Genomic DNA, 16,042 nt, shown 5'->3' with positions numbered 1-16,042 from the left:
TATTTACCTATGTTTACTATGCTAAATATGCAAGGTAATTACCCCCTTTTTCTATCTATTGGAATATTTTATTAATGAATTAAAGTCACGGGGTTTGCCTATTCACAACACTAAAATGTATGTTTGACCACAGCTTCTAGAGAACAGGAACCAATGCTTCAACATCCCGCAGCAAATCCACAATTCACAGCAACGACCAACCATAAGGAGGTCGTGCAGCTAGAGTCGCAGATCCCTAAACCATTCTTGGGCCTTTCATTGATCTTGTCTATTTGGTGTTGGTGTCGTTCCAAACTAATGTACATTTCTGAGTATACGGTTACCAAGTTTTGGGGAAAGATGTTGTTCTCCCTTGCTGTGTATAAAAGACAAGTTATTCTTGTAATTGGGGGACTCCCCATTGATATTGTAATATCCCTTTATAGATTAATAAAATATCATCTCTTTTGCTACTCCATTCTTCGTTGTCATTAATGCAGCCCTGATTAGGGAGCTGGACCCGCTTTCCTGATCAGGTGAAGCATCTTTCTGTGTGTGTTATTTGTTATTTTATGCTTACTGTTACGGTTTGTTAATCCTTGTAATTTATTTTTTGGAGTTTTGTATTTAGTTCAGTTTTACAGCTATGTTTTGAATCTTAATCGTGAACACTTGGTTGGAACGAACTGTACTATTGCCCCTGCATATACCTTACGCATTTCCTTGAAAGGTGTTGATGCCCCGAAAATCGCTGCAACAACATTGGGGAAACCACCCGGTCCGGACCTTAGTGCAGCTCCTTTTCCGTTTGGGATAGTGGCTCCGACTGGGGGTAATGGGACCAGTTTCCCAGAATTATAGATAAATGGGATGGATGAGTGACTTCTGTATTATGCTAGCGGTAAGCGATGGACTTATACTATCAGCAAAAATATAATAACTAAAATCTATCCCGGGGTCTTATCAATCTTTCAAAGTGTAGCGTTTGATAATCTGTGCTTTAAGGTAGGCATATAGATGACTCTAACACTAAAGCATAGAGGTTTAAATCATTAAAGATTGTTCTGCATAATTAGTTATGCAGAACGATAATAGCGAATTACTACACTTATTCATTTATATCATTGACACACGCATGAGTAAAAGAGATAACAAATCACAAAACATTCAATAGTGAAATGAAATGAAGATTTGCCGTTATATCGCATTCATGTATTCAACAATAGCAAAGATAATAACATAACAATTCATATAAAAGGAAAGAATGCAGAAGCAGATAAAAGTACCATGTAAGCTGCTTAACAATCCAATGTATTAATCGCTATGTCACAGTCCTTCCTTCACACCAGAAAGCATTCCAAACAAGAGACAATAGTGCGCAATTGCATAAAACAGCCTTCTAATCAGAATTAAGAACCATTGGTCAAGTTTCACAAAAGAATATAGACTGAAGCACAATAGTGCAAACTTCAACCTTTAAGTCTATTACAAAATTTTACGACCCTTTCCAAAACAATGAAAGGGTCTATAAATACTATGCTAATCCAAATATCTAAAAAACTAAATAGCTACTAAATTGGCATTATCAAATATCAACATCTTTTCTGGCGATCTGGCAGTCGGCGGCAATGCTTCATTCGGTGGTCTCTTTGCCTTTACTCCTTCGCTGACATATCGCCAGCATTGGTTCCACTTCTGGTGGAGTGTTGAGACGAGAAGTTAGCTGGGCATCATATGTGGCATCTTGAATATCGGAAATCAGGTATCGGAGGGCGTCTGTTAAACAGTTGAGAGCCGACCTTTGAGAGTGTGGTTTAATCAGAAATAGCCAGTATGCGTCGGAGGTTAAAGTATTTACTCCCGCGATTAATCTTCCTTGTTTCCCCAGATCAGGATAATTTCTCTGCTCAAGCATGTTTGTCGTTGTTATGCTTCCAGGTGTGCACTGGGAGATCATATTTGCCAGATAGAGTGTGTCGTTGACTAGATTGATCATGTTGCTGGCAATCATTTTACATCTTGAGGCCGCCCTTTCCGCTTTCATTACCTGGGTGTTCCACTCCATGAAGAGTATGTCTTTGTACGCTTCATAAATTCGGGGCAAATTTGCCGCTTTCCCTTCTTCAGAATCTTGCCACTCAAGATATTCGGATATGGCGTCTTCGGCCTGATCTAGCTCATTTCTGGCTTTCTCTATCTGCTGACATACTGCTGTGGATGTTTCGCATAATGAATCAGCGTCAGTAAGTTGTCGGCATAAAAGCCTGATCTGAGATATTAATGCGCCATTTATTCGAGTTGCCTCTGCTCTGAAGTCGTCAACACTCTGGGTGTCCTTGATACTGTCGAGCTGTGCTGATAGCTGAGCTATTTGCTCATCTTTTGATTTCATTATCAGCTCGTTCGCCGCTCTCAACTGTGCCAATGTCTCTGACAATGTATTCTGCCTCTGGACTGCGTCCTGGTCTGCCTTCTGCTTTTCGGCCTGCATTTGCTGGGTTAATACATTGTTCTCTTGCCGTTGTGCCAGCAACTGCTCTTCTACCTGTGCTGCCTTGTTTTTCGCCTCTATTACTTCTGCCTGTAATGCATAAATTTCATGGTCTTTAGTCTTCAACATAAGACTTACCTCTGATGCTTTGTCGATAGTTGCTGCCGAATAAGCTCCCGCGAATTGCGATAGCTTAGTTAGATCATCGGAGGGGTCTAATTCCTCTTTCCAAACCACATTGCCCGTGACTATTCGCTCAGGAGAAATAGAAGGTTGATCAAGCCTTCATCTCTTCTTAGAGCGCCTAACAACGGCTCTATGCTTTGGGCTGTAGAAAATATCCAGGGGAGGAATTTCTTCCACCTGGAGATCAATTTGATTGGACGAGTCTTGAGTGATTACCTCGACATCTTGTGAACTGGGTGGGCCGCTGGTTCTTTCTAGAACCTGAGAAGAAGTAGTATTGGGAGCATTGCTTATTTTAGAGGTGTCTGAGTCTTTGGAGGCTTCCTTACCACTGATAATGGAATCGAATTGGTTCCATTCTTTAATCAATTCAGGATCAGTGGAGGTTTGCTTATGTTGCTTTTCTTGTTCTACCCTCTGCTGCTCCTCCTGCGCTTTCCGTTGCTGCTCCTCCAATTCCTTTTTCTACCTATCTTCTAGTTCTTTCTTTGCTTTCTCTTCTTCTTTCTTCTTCCTCTGTTCCTCTATCTCTTTCTTTCTATGCTCTTGTTCCTTCTGTGCATTTTGCTGCCTTTCTTTCTGCAGCTTGTTTTGCCTTTCCTCCTGTTGTTTGTCCTGTTCTTTAGTTATAACAGGAGGCGGACGTATCTGCTGCTGACCAGGCTCGCTTGAGGAAGATGCTGGGGTTGTGGATAATAAATCTAGAGGCAGAGTTTGCAACCTCTGCTCTCTAAGTTTATTAAACTCAGTTAAAGCCACATCATTGTATCTCATTGCAGCAAGCTATTTGGCTTGGCTTATTGAACTGGCACCTACGAACAGGTCATCAAACTCATCTTCTTGATGGACAATCTTTGATAGTTTGGCCTGTTCCAGGGCAATGAAAGCAGTCTTGTTCGGATCGTAGAGTCTGTTTGGGATAGTGGCCAGGGATATCATTTGGAGTTTCGTTGCTTCTTTTTCTGCATGCTTGTAATTAAGTAGAGTATAAACTCCAATTCTTAAAGGAAAAGAGGGCCAACCTCTTTTCTTCTCCTCTTTGAGAGTTTGTGTGACACTCTCGGACATAATCTGGTAGCAAATTTCTCGGGCTAACAGTTTGTCTGGGATGTATAAAGGGAGAACGTGCGGCCTAGCTTTGCTTCCAAAAACTCTAATATAGGTGAAATGTTCTTCCCCGAACCAATTTGCTATGGTTGGTAAGTCAAAAGAAGCTTCAAGAGAAATTCTTGGGATGGGTCTGTCGAAAATAGAATAGTGAATGGGCACCATGAAACCGTTGCAAATTTGATACAAATGGTCCTTGTAAGAGGACTTCCACAATTTCCGATGGTACAGATGGATGGGTGTTGGATCTTGGGTAGTCCATCTCCAACCGAGGACAGGAAACTCAGAATTAAAACACAGGGTATCCATAATGTAAGTAGAGTAATAAAACGGTGGGATTTTCCTTTCGCTGACTATGGTTTTGGCTCTAAATTCACGAACAGCTATGACCAATTTATCAGACAAAATAGTGGCCCAATCCATAATTGTACTATTGACAGCCGCTTCCATTAGGGGGACCATGTCAATATGGATATTAGCGGAGTCATGTAATCCCCACAATCTACACATCATAATCCCCACATAGCAATAGGGAGAAGCCAAAGAAGCATTGGAGTACTTACCCGAACTTTCATGCTTGTGTTTGGCTGGGTTCTGCATCCAATCTCGGAGGGGTTCGGATGGTGATTCATTCTCGTTCGCGAACTTCTCCACGAAGGCTTTGTTATAGACTAGCTCTGGTTCAGGCAAATGATACATTCGCCTCAGGTCATCCGGCTTGAACGACCCGAAAATCCTTCCATCCTTTGTATGAAAAGTTCTATCAGTGAGAGGAATTTCCTCGATCGCCCAACGTACCACATCGGTGAAAGGTAGAACCTGCTCTCTTGCTGCTATTCTGTGCAAAAAGGAGTCGGCCAAGTCTTTGAGAGTTGCATCAGATTTCCTTTGTTCGTCAACGCTAGCCTCCGTCACTGTCTTCGCAGGTTGCTCGGCTTCTAATAGATTATATGTACCCTGCCATGTAGTGCTAGGAAGACCGGTGCATGTAGTATCTGAGATTAGGCCTTTCTTCGAAACTGTGGCAGCTTGACCTGCAACGGGTGCTACATTAGAACCCGCAGCCTTCTTGAACTTCTTCCCCATCATTTTCAGGCTTCTCTCGACCGCTGAACTCTACACAAATGCAAGAGAAATCGTAACGAGAAAATAACAATGACAATCCATAACGGGAAAGATATATCACTTGAAGCGTGGCAAGATTAATTCTAAAAGGGGCTGCGGATCTAATCATTTAAGAAGACACCACGGATGCAATGATGGTGATTTTACGACCTGCAGCTCCATAAATGACCATTACATCGTCATTAGGTTGAATGACCCCTTAACGCGTGCAACAGATTTCTTAAAGGTCTAATCGTAAGTATTCGTTAAATCGAAGGGGCAAAGTTTTAAATACGCATGCATTACCTTATCCCTGCATTTAACGGCATTTTGAAATCTGTGCTTTATCAACCGGATTAAAATATAACTTAAAAGCTTTGAAGGAATCACTTTTTAAGAACTCTAATCATCGTTAAACGTCATCGCACCGCATTGGGGGGGTGAGTGATACTTATCATTTGGGAGCTGTTTTGGCGAATGCCGATTGCGACATCGCGTCGAATTAGCGCATGAGCACATTACCCGATGTATGTCAAGTGAATGCCGATCTCCGATTGCGATATCACATCGCATCGGGGAAAAGACCTGAGCGTCTTGTGAAAGTGTTTGGGGTTCCGCCGAATACCGATAGCGATATCGCATCGGTCGGGGCTTATAACTTAAGGCGTTTTTTCACAAGAGGCGGTGCCGATAATCGATCGCCGATATCACATCGCATCGGGGTGTAAGATATGTGTTCATTTCGTGTGTGCGTCGAATACCGCCGATCGCCGATAGCGATATCGCATCGGCAAGAACCAAGGTGATATTTAAATGTGTTTCTCTTGTTGTTGCGACATGCGATCGATTTTTCGCACTAACTAAAAATGCTTGATATTTATTCAAAAAGGCTCTCATTCATAAATTCATTTGATTACCATACCGTTTTTGAACAAATTCATTAATGCCAATTAAATTTTTAAAAGGGACCCATTTCATATGCTAATCGTTTGGAATATAAGTGCTATGAAATGGGGGGTTGTTGTAAGGCACAACAATTGGCGATTCGCTGGAAGAACCAGTTATCTTTGGGACTGTTTTAAAAACTCTTAAACTTTTTCAAATAGAATCTCAATCAGAAAAGGAAACTTTCTAATATAACTAGATATCTATTGATTCTGAATAAAGCAGAATTCTTCTGTTGACTTCCTTCTTTTGTAAAGATAATAAATGCATTCTAAGTTTTAAAACAGGTCTTTAATGGTTTATAATGGTAAAACAGAAAACTTTTCCCAAATCAGCTTTTGAAGTAAACTCCTCTGTCATAGGTAGAGCCTCTGCTGCCAGCAAACGTTCATAGTCTCGGCAGGGTTACCTTTTAACCATGCTGTTGTCCATTGTTCCATTCACTTAAGAGTGTGATTTAAACAGAATGAATTCATCACATATTTTTCATATTTTGGACTTCATTTTGCTTGAGATAAAAAGCCATTGTCCTGGTTTGGTGGCCAGATAATGACAATGCCACTCACGGGTAGTAATCAAACTGAACAAGCTGGCTCGTGATGAGACCCCTTGTCTTGAAATTTCAAGCCATTACCCTGTTTGATATGCAGTTTTGGTAATGTCAGTTAAATTATTTTCCTATGAACATGGTAAGCAGGCTTGCAATAAGACCTCTTATCTTTAATCTTTATATTTTAGAATTACACTCTGAGTAATCATAAACTTTTGGTGAATGGGATGAACAATTGTCTCTTTGAGAGAAAATGGATGACAGGTTGAGAGTTAAAGATGCTGAAGATGGATTAGCTTCTACTTTAATATAGATAACCTTTGGAGACCAATTTTCTAAAACCTAAAATGATTCATAGGACTTTTTCGTTTTGAGGGAAGTTTACAAAGTAGGACTGCGATCTCAAAATAAAAAGATATCTAATTTCCTAGAAATGATCCTTCTTGGTTTAGGATTCTATTATTCAAAAGAAAATATCGAAAGTGCCCCAGCGAGACAACTTTTGATTACAGCAAAAAATTCAACCGAAGATATCCCACACCCTTATTTTCTACAAATCCTACAAACTATAAAAATCTATCAAACTAAAAGGAGAAGGGGTCACCTCCTCAATTAAAGAATTTCTTTAAGATCAGACCATTAACAGGGAGAGAATCTCTCACCCCTGATAAATCTTGCAGTATAAAAGTGGAATGACCTATCTTTTCACAGATCTGAAATGGTCCAAGCCATAATTTCTGAAACTTGGAGTGTTTACCTTTGTCTTCATGGGCTTTGTCCCATTTCAGAACTAAATCTCCGACTTGGAATTGTTTGGAACCGGATGATGCTGAGTCAAAAGATGCTTTGATGATTTGTTGATGTTTAGCATGAGTAACCTTGGCCTTTTCCCTTTCCTCTTCAAGTTTGAGAATTTGATCATATCTGAGCTGGATAGAGGAAGAAGGAGTTTCCTCAATAAATTGCACTAGGGCTAGAGAGGGAAGAAGAAGATTGGTTGGTATACTTGCTTCTTTTCCATAGACAAGTTTAAAAGGAGAGGTTCCAATGGAAGCTTTCTGTGTTATCCTATCGGCCCATAATGCAAATATTAAGGATTTATGCCAGTTTCTATGATTCTCTTCAATTGTTCGCTTAATAATTTTGATTAGGTTTTTATTAGTTGACTCTGCTAAGCCATTACCCTGAGGGTAGTAATTAGCAGAATACTTTAATTTAAACCCTCTTTTGATAGCGAAATGAATCATTGCATTACCTGAGAAATAAGAAGCATTATCAAAGACAAGAGCGTTTGGAACACCAAACCTGGTAATGATGAATTGATCAATGAATTCAATGATGGCTTCAGAGTTTGCTGTCTTTAACGGAACTGCTTCTACCCACTTTGTAAAGTAATCGGTGGCTGTAAGGATATATTTATGTTGCTTGGAAGAAGGTGGATTAATTTCACCAATGATGTCCAATCCCCATTGTTCAAAGGGCTGTTCAATGTTGACTGGTTGCAAAGGGAAAGCTGGTTTTTGTTGTTTTCCACCAGAAGTTTGGCATTTAAGACATTTCCTTACATACTCGTGAGTGTCTTTAAACAAAGTAGGCCAATAGTAACCAGCATGAATAACTTTATGAGCTGTTGTATCAGCTCCAAAATGTCCTCCTGCCGGTCCGTCATGTAGCTCCTGCAAAACCTTTTGAGCCTCAGGTTTTTCAAGACATCTTAATAGAACAGAATCATAATTTCTTTTGAAAAGTACATCATTAATAATCGAGAAATTCTTCACTTTTAATCTAATGGCTCTTTTGTTTTTGTAAGACAAATTCGGAGGTGCATAACCATTCTTTAAATAAAAGATTAAATCTGCATATTGAGATTCGGAATCTGTAGCACTTATCTGATTAACTTCTTGGGTTTGATCTATATCGCTTGATTCCGGAATGTTAGATGCTCCTGCCAATATCCTGCAAAAACCTTGGCCTTTAACAATCTTTGCTGGCTTAATTTCTAGGTCATACTCTTGGAGCGCTGCGACCCAGTTTGCCCTTTTTTCACCCAATTCTTTTTGAATTAATAGTTGCCTGACTGCCGGGAAAGGAACTATCACTTTAGTATGGGTTTTTAACAAAAGGGTCGATAATGCTTGACTGCCTTAAACACAGCAAAAGCTTGTTTCTCAACATCAGAATAATTTAATTCGGCGCCCTGAAAGTTTGAACTAAAGAAGGAGATGGGCGCTTCCAAATTATCATCATTTAATTGCGTGAGTACTGCAGCGTAAGATAAGTCGGATGCGATGGTATACAAAATAAAATGATTAGAAAAATTTGGCGTATTCAAGGCTGGGGCAGTGATTATTGATTGCTTGATAACATCAAAGGCCTGTTTTTCTTCTGATCCCCACCTGAAGGTTGAATTTTTCTTAATCATCGTCTGGAGTGGTAATACTATCTGTGAAAAATCTGGAACAAATCGTTTGACAAAATTAATCTGACCCAAAAATGACTGCATCGCTTTTTTGTTGTGTGGAAAAGGGATTTCAGAAATTTCCTTAATCCGATCAGGATCTATATAAATGCCATCTTTAGATACAATAAAGCCTAAAAGCTTACCCTGGTCTAGAGCAAAGAAAGACTTTTTTGGGTTGAGAGAGATGCCATATCTTTTGCATCGCTGAAAAATCTGATTCAAGTCATGCAAATGATTATATCTCTTTTTAGAATATACAGTAATATCATCAAGGTAAACGACTAATGTTCGGTTAATCAACCCCCTAAAGGCTGTATCCATAGCTCTTTGGAACGTTGCTCCTGCATTTATGAGTCCAAAAGGCATTTTTTGATATGCATATGTTCCCCATTTTGTTCTGAATGTGGTTTTGAGTTGGTCATCAGGATGAACTAGAACTTGGTTATATCCTGAGAATCCATCAAGAAAGGACATCAATTCAGATCCTGCTACTGATTGGAGGATCTGCTCCATAGTAGGCAATGGGAAGTTATCTTTCAAGCTTGCTTTATTCAAGTTTCTGAAATCGATACAAATTCGGATGTCGCCATTTTTCTTCCTGACTGGTACCATATTGGAGACCCAATTTGAATGTCGGACAGGAAAAATAATCTTGGCTTTTAAAAGCTTGTTAAGTTCCGACTTTATCTGGGTCTCCAAATTTGGGTGGATTTTCCTTAACTTCTGCTGAATCGGCTTCTGATCGGGAAGCATAGGAATAGTATGCTGGATGATAGATGTGTCATATGTCTTGAGGTCATCATACCTCCAAGCAAAAACTTGTTTGTTTTTCTTTAACAGTTTAACAAATGCTTCCTTTTCTTCTACAGAAAGTCCTAATCCTAAGTTGATATTTTGAGGAGCTTGCTCAGTTCCCAAATTAATTAATTCAAACCTTAGGGTAGAGCTTTGGAGTTTTGCATTAATTACAGGTTTAAACCTGTCTTTAATGTCATAAAGGTCTTCGAGCTTTACCACGGGCTTAGGGATCGCGTTTTCTTGAGATGTTCTTTTCATTTGGGAATCGTGCTCATCTTCTTCAATGATTTGATTGTCATAGGATTTTTCAGAGGTTAAGAATTGTAAGATATCCTCATCGTGGTTGAAAACCCTCCAATTAGTGATATTATCAGGAACTGAAGGCCTAAAAATTAATTCTACAGAAAATCTGTCAAGGCTAAAGTCTTCAGAAGGCAGAAGTTTGGAAGCTACGTTGGCCAGTAAGTCGGCTGCTGAATTCTGTGTCCTAGGAATTGAGGAAATATTGAATGCTGAAAAATGTGAGGTGAGATCTTGCACTAGCAATTGATAATGCTTAAGGTGGCTTGAGAGGCAATGAATTGCATTCCTTACCTGCTTAACAATGATCTCACTGTCACCGAACACTTTAAGATATTGGACTTTAAGGCCGATTGCCTTATATAATCCTTGAACCAAGGCTTCGTATTCGGCTGTGTTATTGGTGCATTCAAATTCTAGTCTACAGGACAGCATTGTCTTTTCTCCTTGCGGACTAACCAAAATGCAACCTGCTCCTAAGCCCTCACAGGACTTAGAGCCATCAAAATATAAAGACCAAAACAAAGGAGTATTAACAGACAAATTTACAGCTTTTTCATTATCATTAAAACATCTAGACAAATCAGTTTGTGAAAAATTCTCAATCTGAGATGTACAATGATTAACTGAAAAAGGAGAAGGTTGGGCAACAAAGTTACCAAAGAATGATTCTGACGAATAATTCCCCAAAATGTTGTTGTTGAACGCAACAGGCTGGTTTTCTTGATCGAAGTCAGTTACTGTGTGGGTCATATGTTTCTCACGATCAATCCTGATTTGATTAGGCTTGCCTTTGTAGGGAAGCCACATATGTGACCAATCAGTGGAAATGTACCCATGTAGTTTTTCGGACCAATCTCTGCTCAGAATTAAGCCATAGAATTCAGGTATGTCGGCGATCAAAATATCTATTCTTTGTACAACCCTAGGGTCAGCAGATAACCTGATGGTTACAGAATTAATTTCACCCACAACCTGCACTTTGGTTCTGTCAAGCTGTACAATGTGAATAGCAGATTTCTGGGGTTCGATGTTCAGTTGAGAACAAACTGAAGCTGGCATAATGTTAGATGACGCCCCTGAATCGATTAAACAATTGTGCAGATTTCGATTATAAATTTCATAGGTGAGCAAGAAAGGTGGAGTATGAGAATTGGACCTATCTCCAATCAGAACTGAATCGGTAGCTTCTACCATACCTGCAGGAGGCATGCCTTGATCATTGGCAGCTCTTGTACTAGGAAGTGGAGTAGAGGGGACAGCATTCAACTCTTTTAGAAGTAATTTCTGTTGATGTTTCAATTTACTTAGCTCAAACATAGTTATGTTTGCCTTAGTCTTCTTCATATCATCAACAATATTATACTCCATGGAGTCGGATACCACTAGTGTTTTGGATGCTGAAGGGGAATTAGAAGTTAAGGGCTGATTTTGGGGAGGTGTCACAGGCGATTTCTTTGGAGGAACTTTCTCTTTTGTTGTGTTAGCACCTGCGCTCCTTTTCTTTGTAGTTGCCTGAGCAGGTTCGGAAGTGCTTTTACTTCTTGTAGTAACAGGAAAGGCTTCCTCTTCGTTCTCGGTATCAGAGTTTGGGAGTATAAAATCCCACATGCCGTGGCATTCAGCTACTTCTTCTTCCTCCTCAGTATGAGAGGTTGTTTCCTCTTCCTCTTCCTCTTGGTCAGAGTCTGCATTGGATATAACATTGGGCGGCTTTGATTCAGTTTTCTTGTAAGTTCTAAATGGTCTTTTATTTGAGGTTTCAGCCACCTGCTTCTTGATGTCAACCATTTCATTAGACAATGTTTTAAGGACCTTTTGTAAACCTTCCATGTCATAGGGGTCCTTTGGGGTTTTCTTCTTGGGATCTTCTTTAAATGAGACTTTTTTAGCTTTTCGGTCTTCTAGAGCAGCTTTCTTTTCTAGAGCATTAATGCGCTTTTCAACAGCAAGTGCTTCTTTCATGTTCTCAGCTAAGGTAGGTTTGCCAGCCCTGTCTACAAAAATGGCTATGTTGGCATGTAGAGCGGTAATATACCATTCGCTTCGGATTTGTTCACTTGGTTTAGAATCGGTAGGGATTTTATTCAGGAGTTTATTAAATCTGGCATTAAACTCCTTTATTGGTTCCCTGTGCTCTATCCTTAGATTGGAGAGATCGTTTATCAAAGTAGCTAAGGACCTATCATCTCCATACTTGGTAAGGAACTGCTCTTGGCATGTGTTCCAACTGGTAATTGAACTAGCAGGTAAGGAAAAATACCAAGATCCTGCCGATCCTTGTAAGGTATAAGGGAAGAGTCTCACAACAACATCTTGCTCTGTCACTCCTTTTAAGTTTACTGCTAACATAAAATTGTTAATATGTTCTTCAGCTTGGGTTCCGTTATCTGGATTAAATTTAGGCAGCCATTTTTCGGGAGCATCTGGTAGATCATGCAATGGTCCGGGCATATTGACTGCACCGGGCCTAGTCCATGGGTCTGCCATTGTGCTAGCGACAGTGGTTGTTACTACTGTTGGGATTCCAGATGTTTGGGACGGTATCGAAGATGAGGAGTGAATAGGTTGGGGTATTGAAGGTGCTGATCCCTGATGAACAACAATATGTAATGGAGGAGTGGGTGTTTGACTTTGCAGATTAGGAGATGAGATGGAGGATATGGAAGAAAGGTCTTCACTATCAGATCCTTCAGTGATTTTCTTTACTTTTTTCCTTTTTGGTAAAGGGAACTCAGTGGGTTCAATACCGAGTTTCTCGCTCTGAAGTCTGGTAAGTGGATGAGATAAATTGAACTGCGAAGTCGCACTGCTTTGCGATACTTCAGATTTCTGTGGGGAAATCGAGAAGCTCTGAAGTTTGTGGATAAGAGACTGGACTTCAGGAGATTCAAGACTCAATTGTTCTGAAATATGATGGGTATGAGCAGTGGTGGTTGATTCTCCTTCTTCTCGATTGGGTGCTGGAGAACCAACACGGGATTGAGAAGCAGGAGGGGATTTGGAGGGAGAATTACTCTTAGAATGGCCTTCAGATTTGGGTTTGCTTGCCATTCACAGTCGAGGCCCTCCTTCTAGCGCCAAAAATGTTGATGCCCCGAAAATCGCTGCAACAACATTGGGGAAACCACCCGGTCCGGACCTTAGTGCAGCTCCTTTTCCGTTTGGGATAGTGGCTCCGACTGGGGGTAATGGGACCAGTTTCCCAGAATTATAGATAAATGGGATGGATGAGTGACTTCTGTATTATGCTAGCGGTAAGCGATGGACTTATACTATCAGCAAAAATATAATAACTAAAATCTATCCCGGGGTCTTATCAATCTTTCAAAGTGTAGCGTTTGATAATCTGTGCTTTAAGGTAGGCATATAGATGACTCTAACACTAAAGCATAGAGGTTTAAATCATTAAAGATTGTTCTGCATAATTAGTTATGCAGAACGATAATAGCGAATTACTACACTTATTCATTTATATCATTGACACACGCATGAGTAAAAGAGATAACAAATCACAAAACATTCAATAGTGAAATGAAATGAAGATTTGCCGTTATATCGCATTCATGTATTCAACAATAGCAAAGATAATAACATAACAATTCATATAAAAGGAAAGAATGCAGATGCAGATAAAAGTACCATGTAAGCTGCTTAACAATCCAATGTATTGATCGCTATGTCGCAGTCCTTCCTTCACACCAGAAAGCATTCCAAACAAGAGACAATAGTGCGCAATTGCATAAAACAGCCTTCTAATCAGAATTAAGAACCATTGGTCGAGTTTCACAAAAGAATATAGACTGAAGCACAATAGTGCAAACTTCAACCTTTAAGTCTATTACAAAATTTTACGACCCTTTCCAAAACAATGAAAGGGTCTATAAATACTATGCTAATCCAAATATCTAAAAAACTAAATAGCTACTAAATTGGCATTATCAAATATCAACATCTTTTCTGGCGATCTGGCAGTCGGCGGCAATGCTTCATTCGGTGGTCTCTTTGCCTTTACTCCTTCGCTAACATATCGCCAGCATTGGTTCCACTTCTGGTGGAGTGTTGAGACAAGAAGTTAGTTGGGCATCATATGTGGCATCTTGAATATCGGAAATCAGGTATCGGAGGGCGTCTGTTAAACAGTTGAGAGCCGACCTTTGAGAGTGTGGTTTAATCAGAAATAGCCAGTATGCGTCGGAGGTTAAAGTATTTACTCCCGCGATTAATCTTCCTTGTTTCTCCAGATCAGGATAATTTCTCTGCTCAAGCATGTTTGCCGTTGTTATGCTTCCAGGTGTGCACTGGGAGATCATATTTGCCAGATAGAGTGTGTCGTTGACTAGATTGATCATGTTGCTGGCAATCATTTTACATCTTGAGGCCGCCCTTTCCGCTTTCATTACCTGGGTGTTCCACTCCATGAAGAGTATGTCTTTGTACGCTTCATAAATTCGGGGCAAATTTGCCGCTTTCCCTTCTTCAGAATCTTGCCACTCAAGATATTCGGATATGGCGTCTTCGGCCTGATCTAGCTCATTTCTGGCTTTCTCTATCTGCTGACATACTGCTGTGGATGTTTCGCATAATGAATCAGCGTCAGTAAGTTGTCGGCATAAAAGCCTGATCTGAGATATTAATGCGCCATTTATTCGAGTTGCCTCTGCTCTGAAGTCGTCAACACTCTGGGTGTCCTTGATACTGTCGAGCTGTGCTGATAGCTGAGCTATTTGCTCATCTTTTGATTTCATTATTAGCTCGTTCGCCGCTCTCAACTGTGCCAATGTCTCTGACAATGTATTCTGCCTCTGGACTGCGTCCTGGTCTGCCTTCTGCTTTTCGGCCTGCATTTGCTGGGTTAATACATTGTTCTCTTGCCGTTGTGCCAGAAACTGCTCTTCTACCTGTGCTGCCTTGTTTTTCGCCTCTATTACTTCTACCTGTAATGCATAAATTTCATGGTCTTTAGTCTTCAACATAAGACTTACCTCTGATGCTTTGTCGATAGTTGCTGCCGAATAAGCTCCCGCGAATTGCGATAGCTTAGTTAGATCATCGGAGGGGTCTAATTCCTCTTTCCAAACCACATTGCCCATGACTGTTCGCTCAGGAGAAATAGAAGGTTGATCAAGCCTTCGTCTCTTCTTAGAGCGCCTAACAACGGCTCTATGCTTTGGGCTGTAGAAAATATCCAGGGGAGGAATTTCTTCCACCTGGAGATCAATTTGATTGGACGAGTCTTGAGTGATTACCTCGACATCTTGTGAACTGGGTGGGCCGCTGGTTCTTTCTAGAACCTGAGAAGAAGTAGTATTGGGAGCATTGCTTATTTTAGAGGTGTCTGAGTCTTTGGAGGCTTCCTTACCACTGATAATGGAATCGAATTGGTTCCATTCTTTAATCAATTCAGGATCGGTGGAGGTTTGCTTATGTTGCTTTTCTTGTTCTACCCTCTGCTGCTCCTCCTGCGCTTTCCGTTGCTGCTCCTCCAATTCCTTTTTCTGCCTATCTTCTAGTTCTTTCTTTGCTTTCTCTTCTTCTTTCTTCTTCCTCTGTTCCTCTATCTCTTTCTTTCTATGCTCTTGTTGCTTCTGTGCCTTTTGCTGCCTTTCTTTCTGCAGCTTGTTTTGCCTTTCCTCCTGTTGTTTGTCCTGTTCTTTAGTTATAACAGGAGGCGAACGTATATGCTGCTGACCAGGCTCGCTTGAGGAAGATGCTGGGGTTGTGGATAATAAATCTAGAGGCAGAGTTTGCAACCTCTGCTCTCTAAGTTTATTAAACTCAGTTAAAGCCACATCATTGTATCTCATTGCAGCAAGCTATTTGGCTTGGCTTATTGAACTGGCACCTACGACCAGGTCATCAAACTCATCTTCTTGATGGACAATCTTTGATAGTTTGGCCTGTTCTAGGGCAATGAAAGCAGTCTTGTTCGGATCGTAGAGTCTGTTTGGGATAGTGGCCAGGGATATCATTTGGAGTTTCGTTGCTTCTTTTTCTGCATGCTTGTAATTAAGTAGAGTATAAACTCCAATTCTTAAAGGAAAAGAGGGCCAACCTCTTTTCTTCTCCTCTTTGAGAGTTTGTGTGACACTCTCGGACATAATCTGGTAGGAGATTTCTC

Source organism: Pinus tabuliformis, chromosome 5_2, assembly GCF_031772625.1.
Source record: "Pinus tabuliformis cultivar Carrire ecotype Pingquan chromosome 5_2, CPIR1, whole genome shotgun sequence".
NCBI classification, from domain to species: Eukaryota; Viridiplantae; Streptophyta; class Pinopsida; order Pinales; family Pinaceae; genus Pinus; species Pinus tabuliformis.
Note: the sequence above shows the minus strand (reverse complement) of the source record.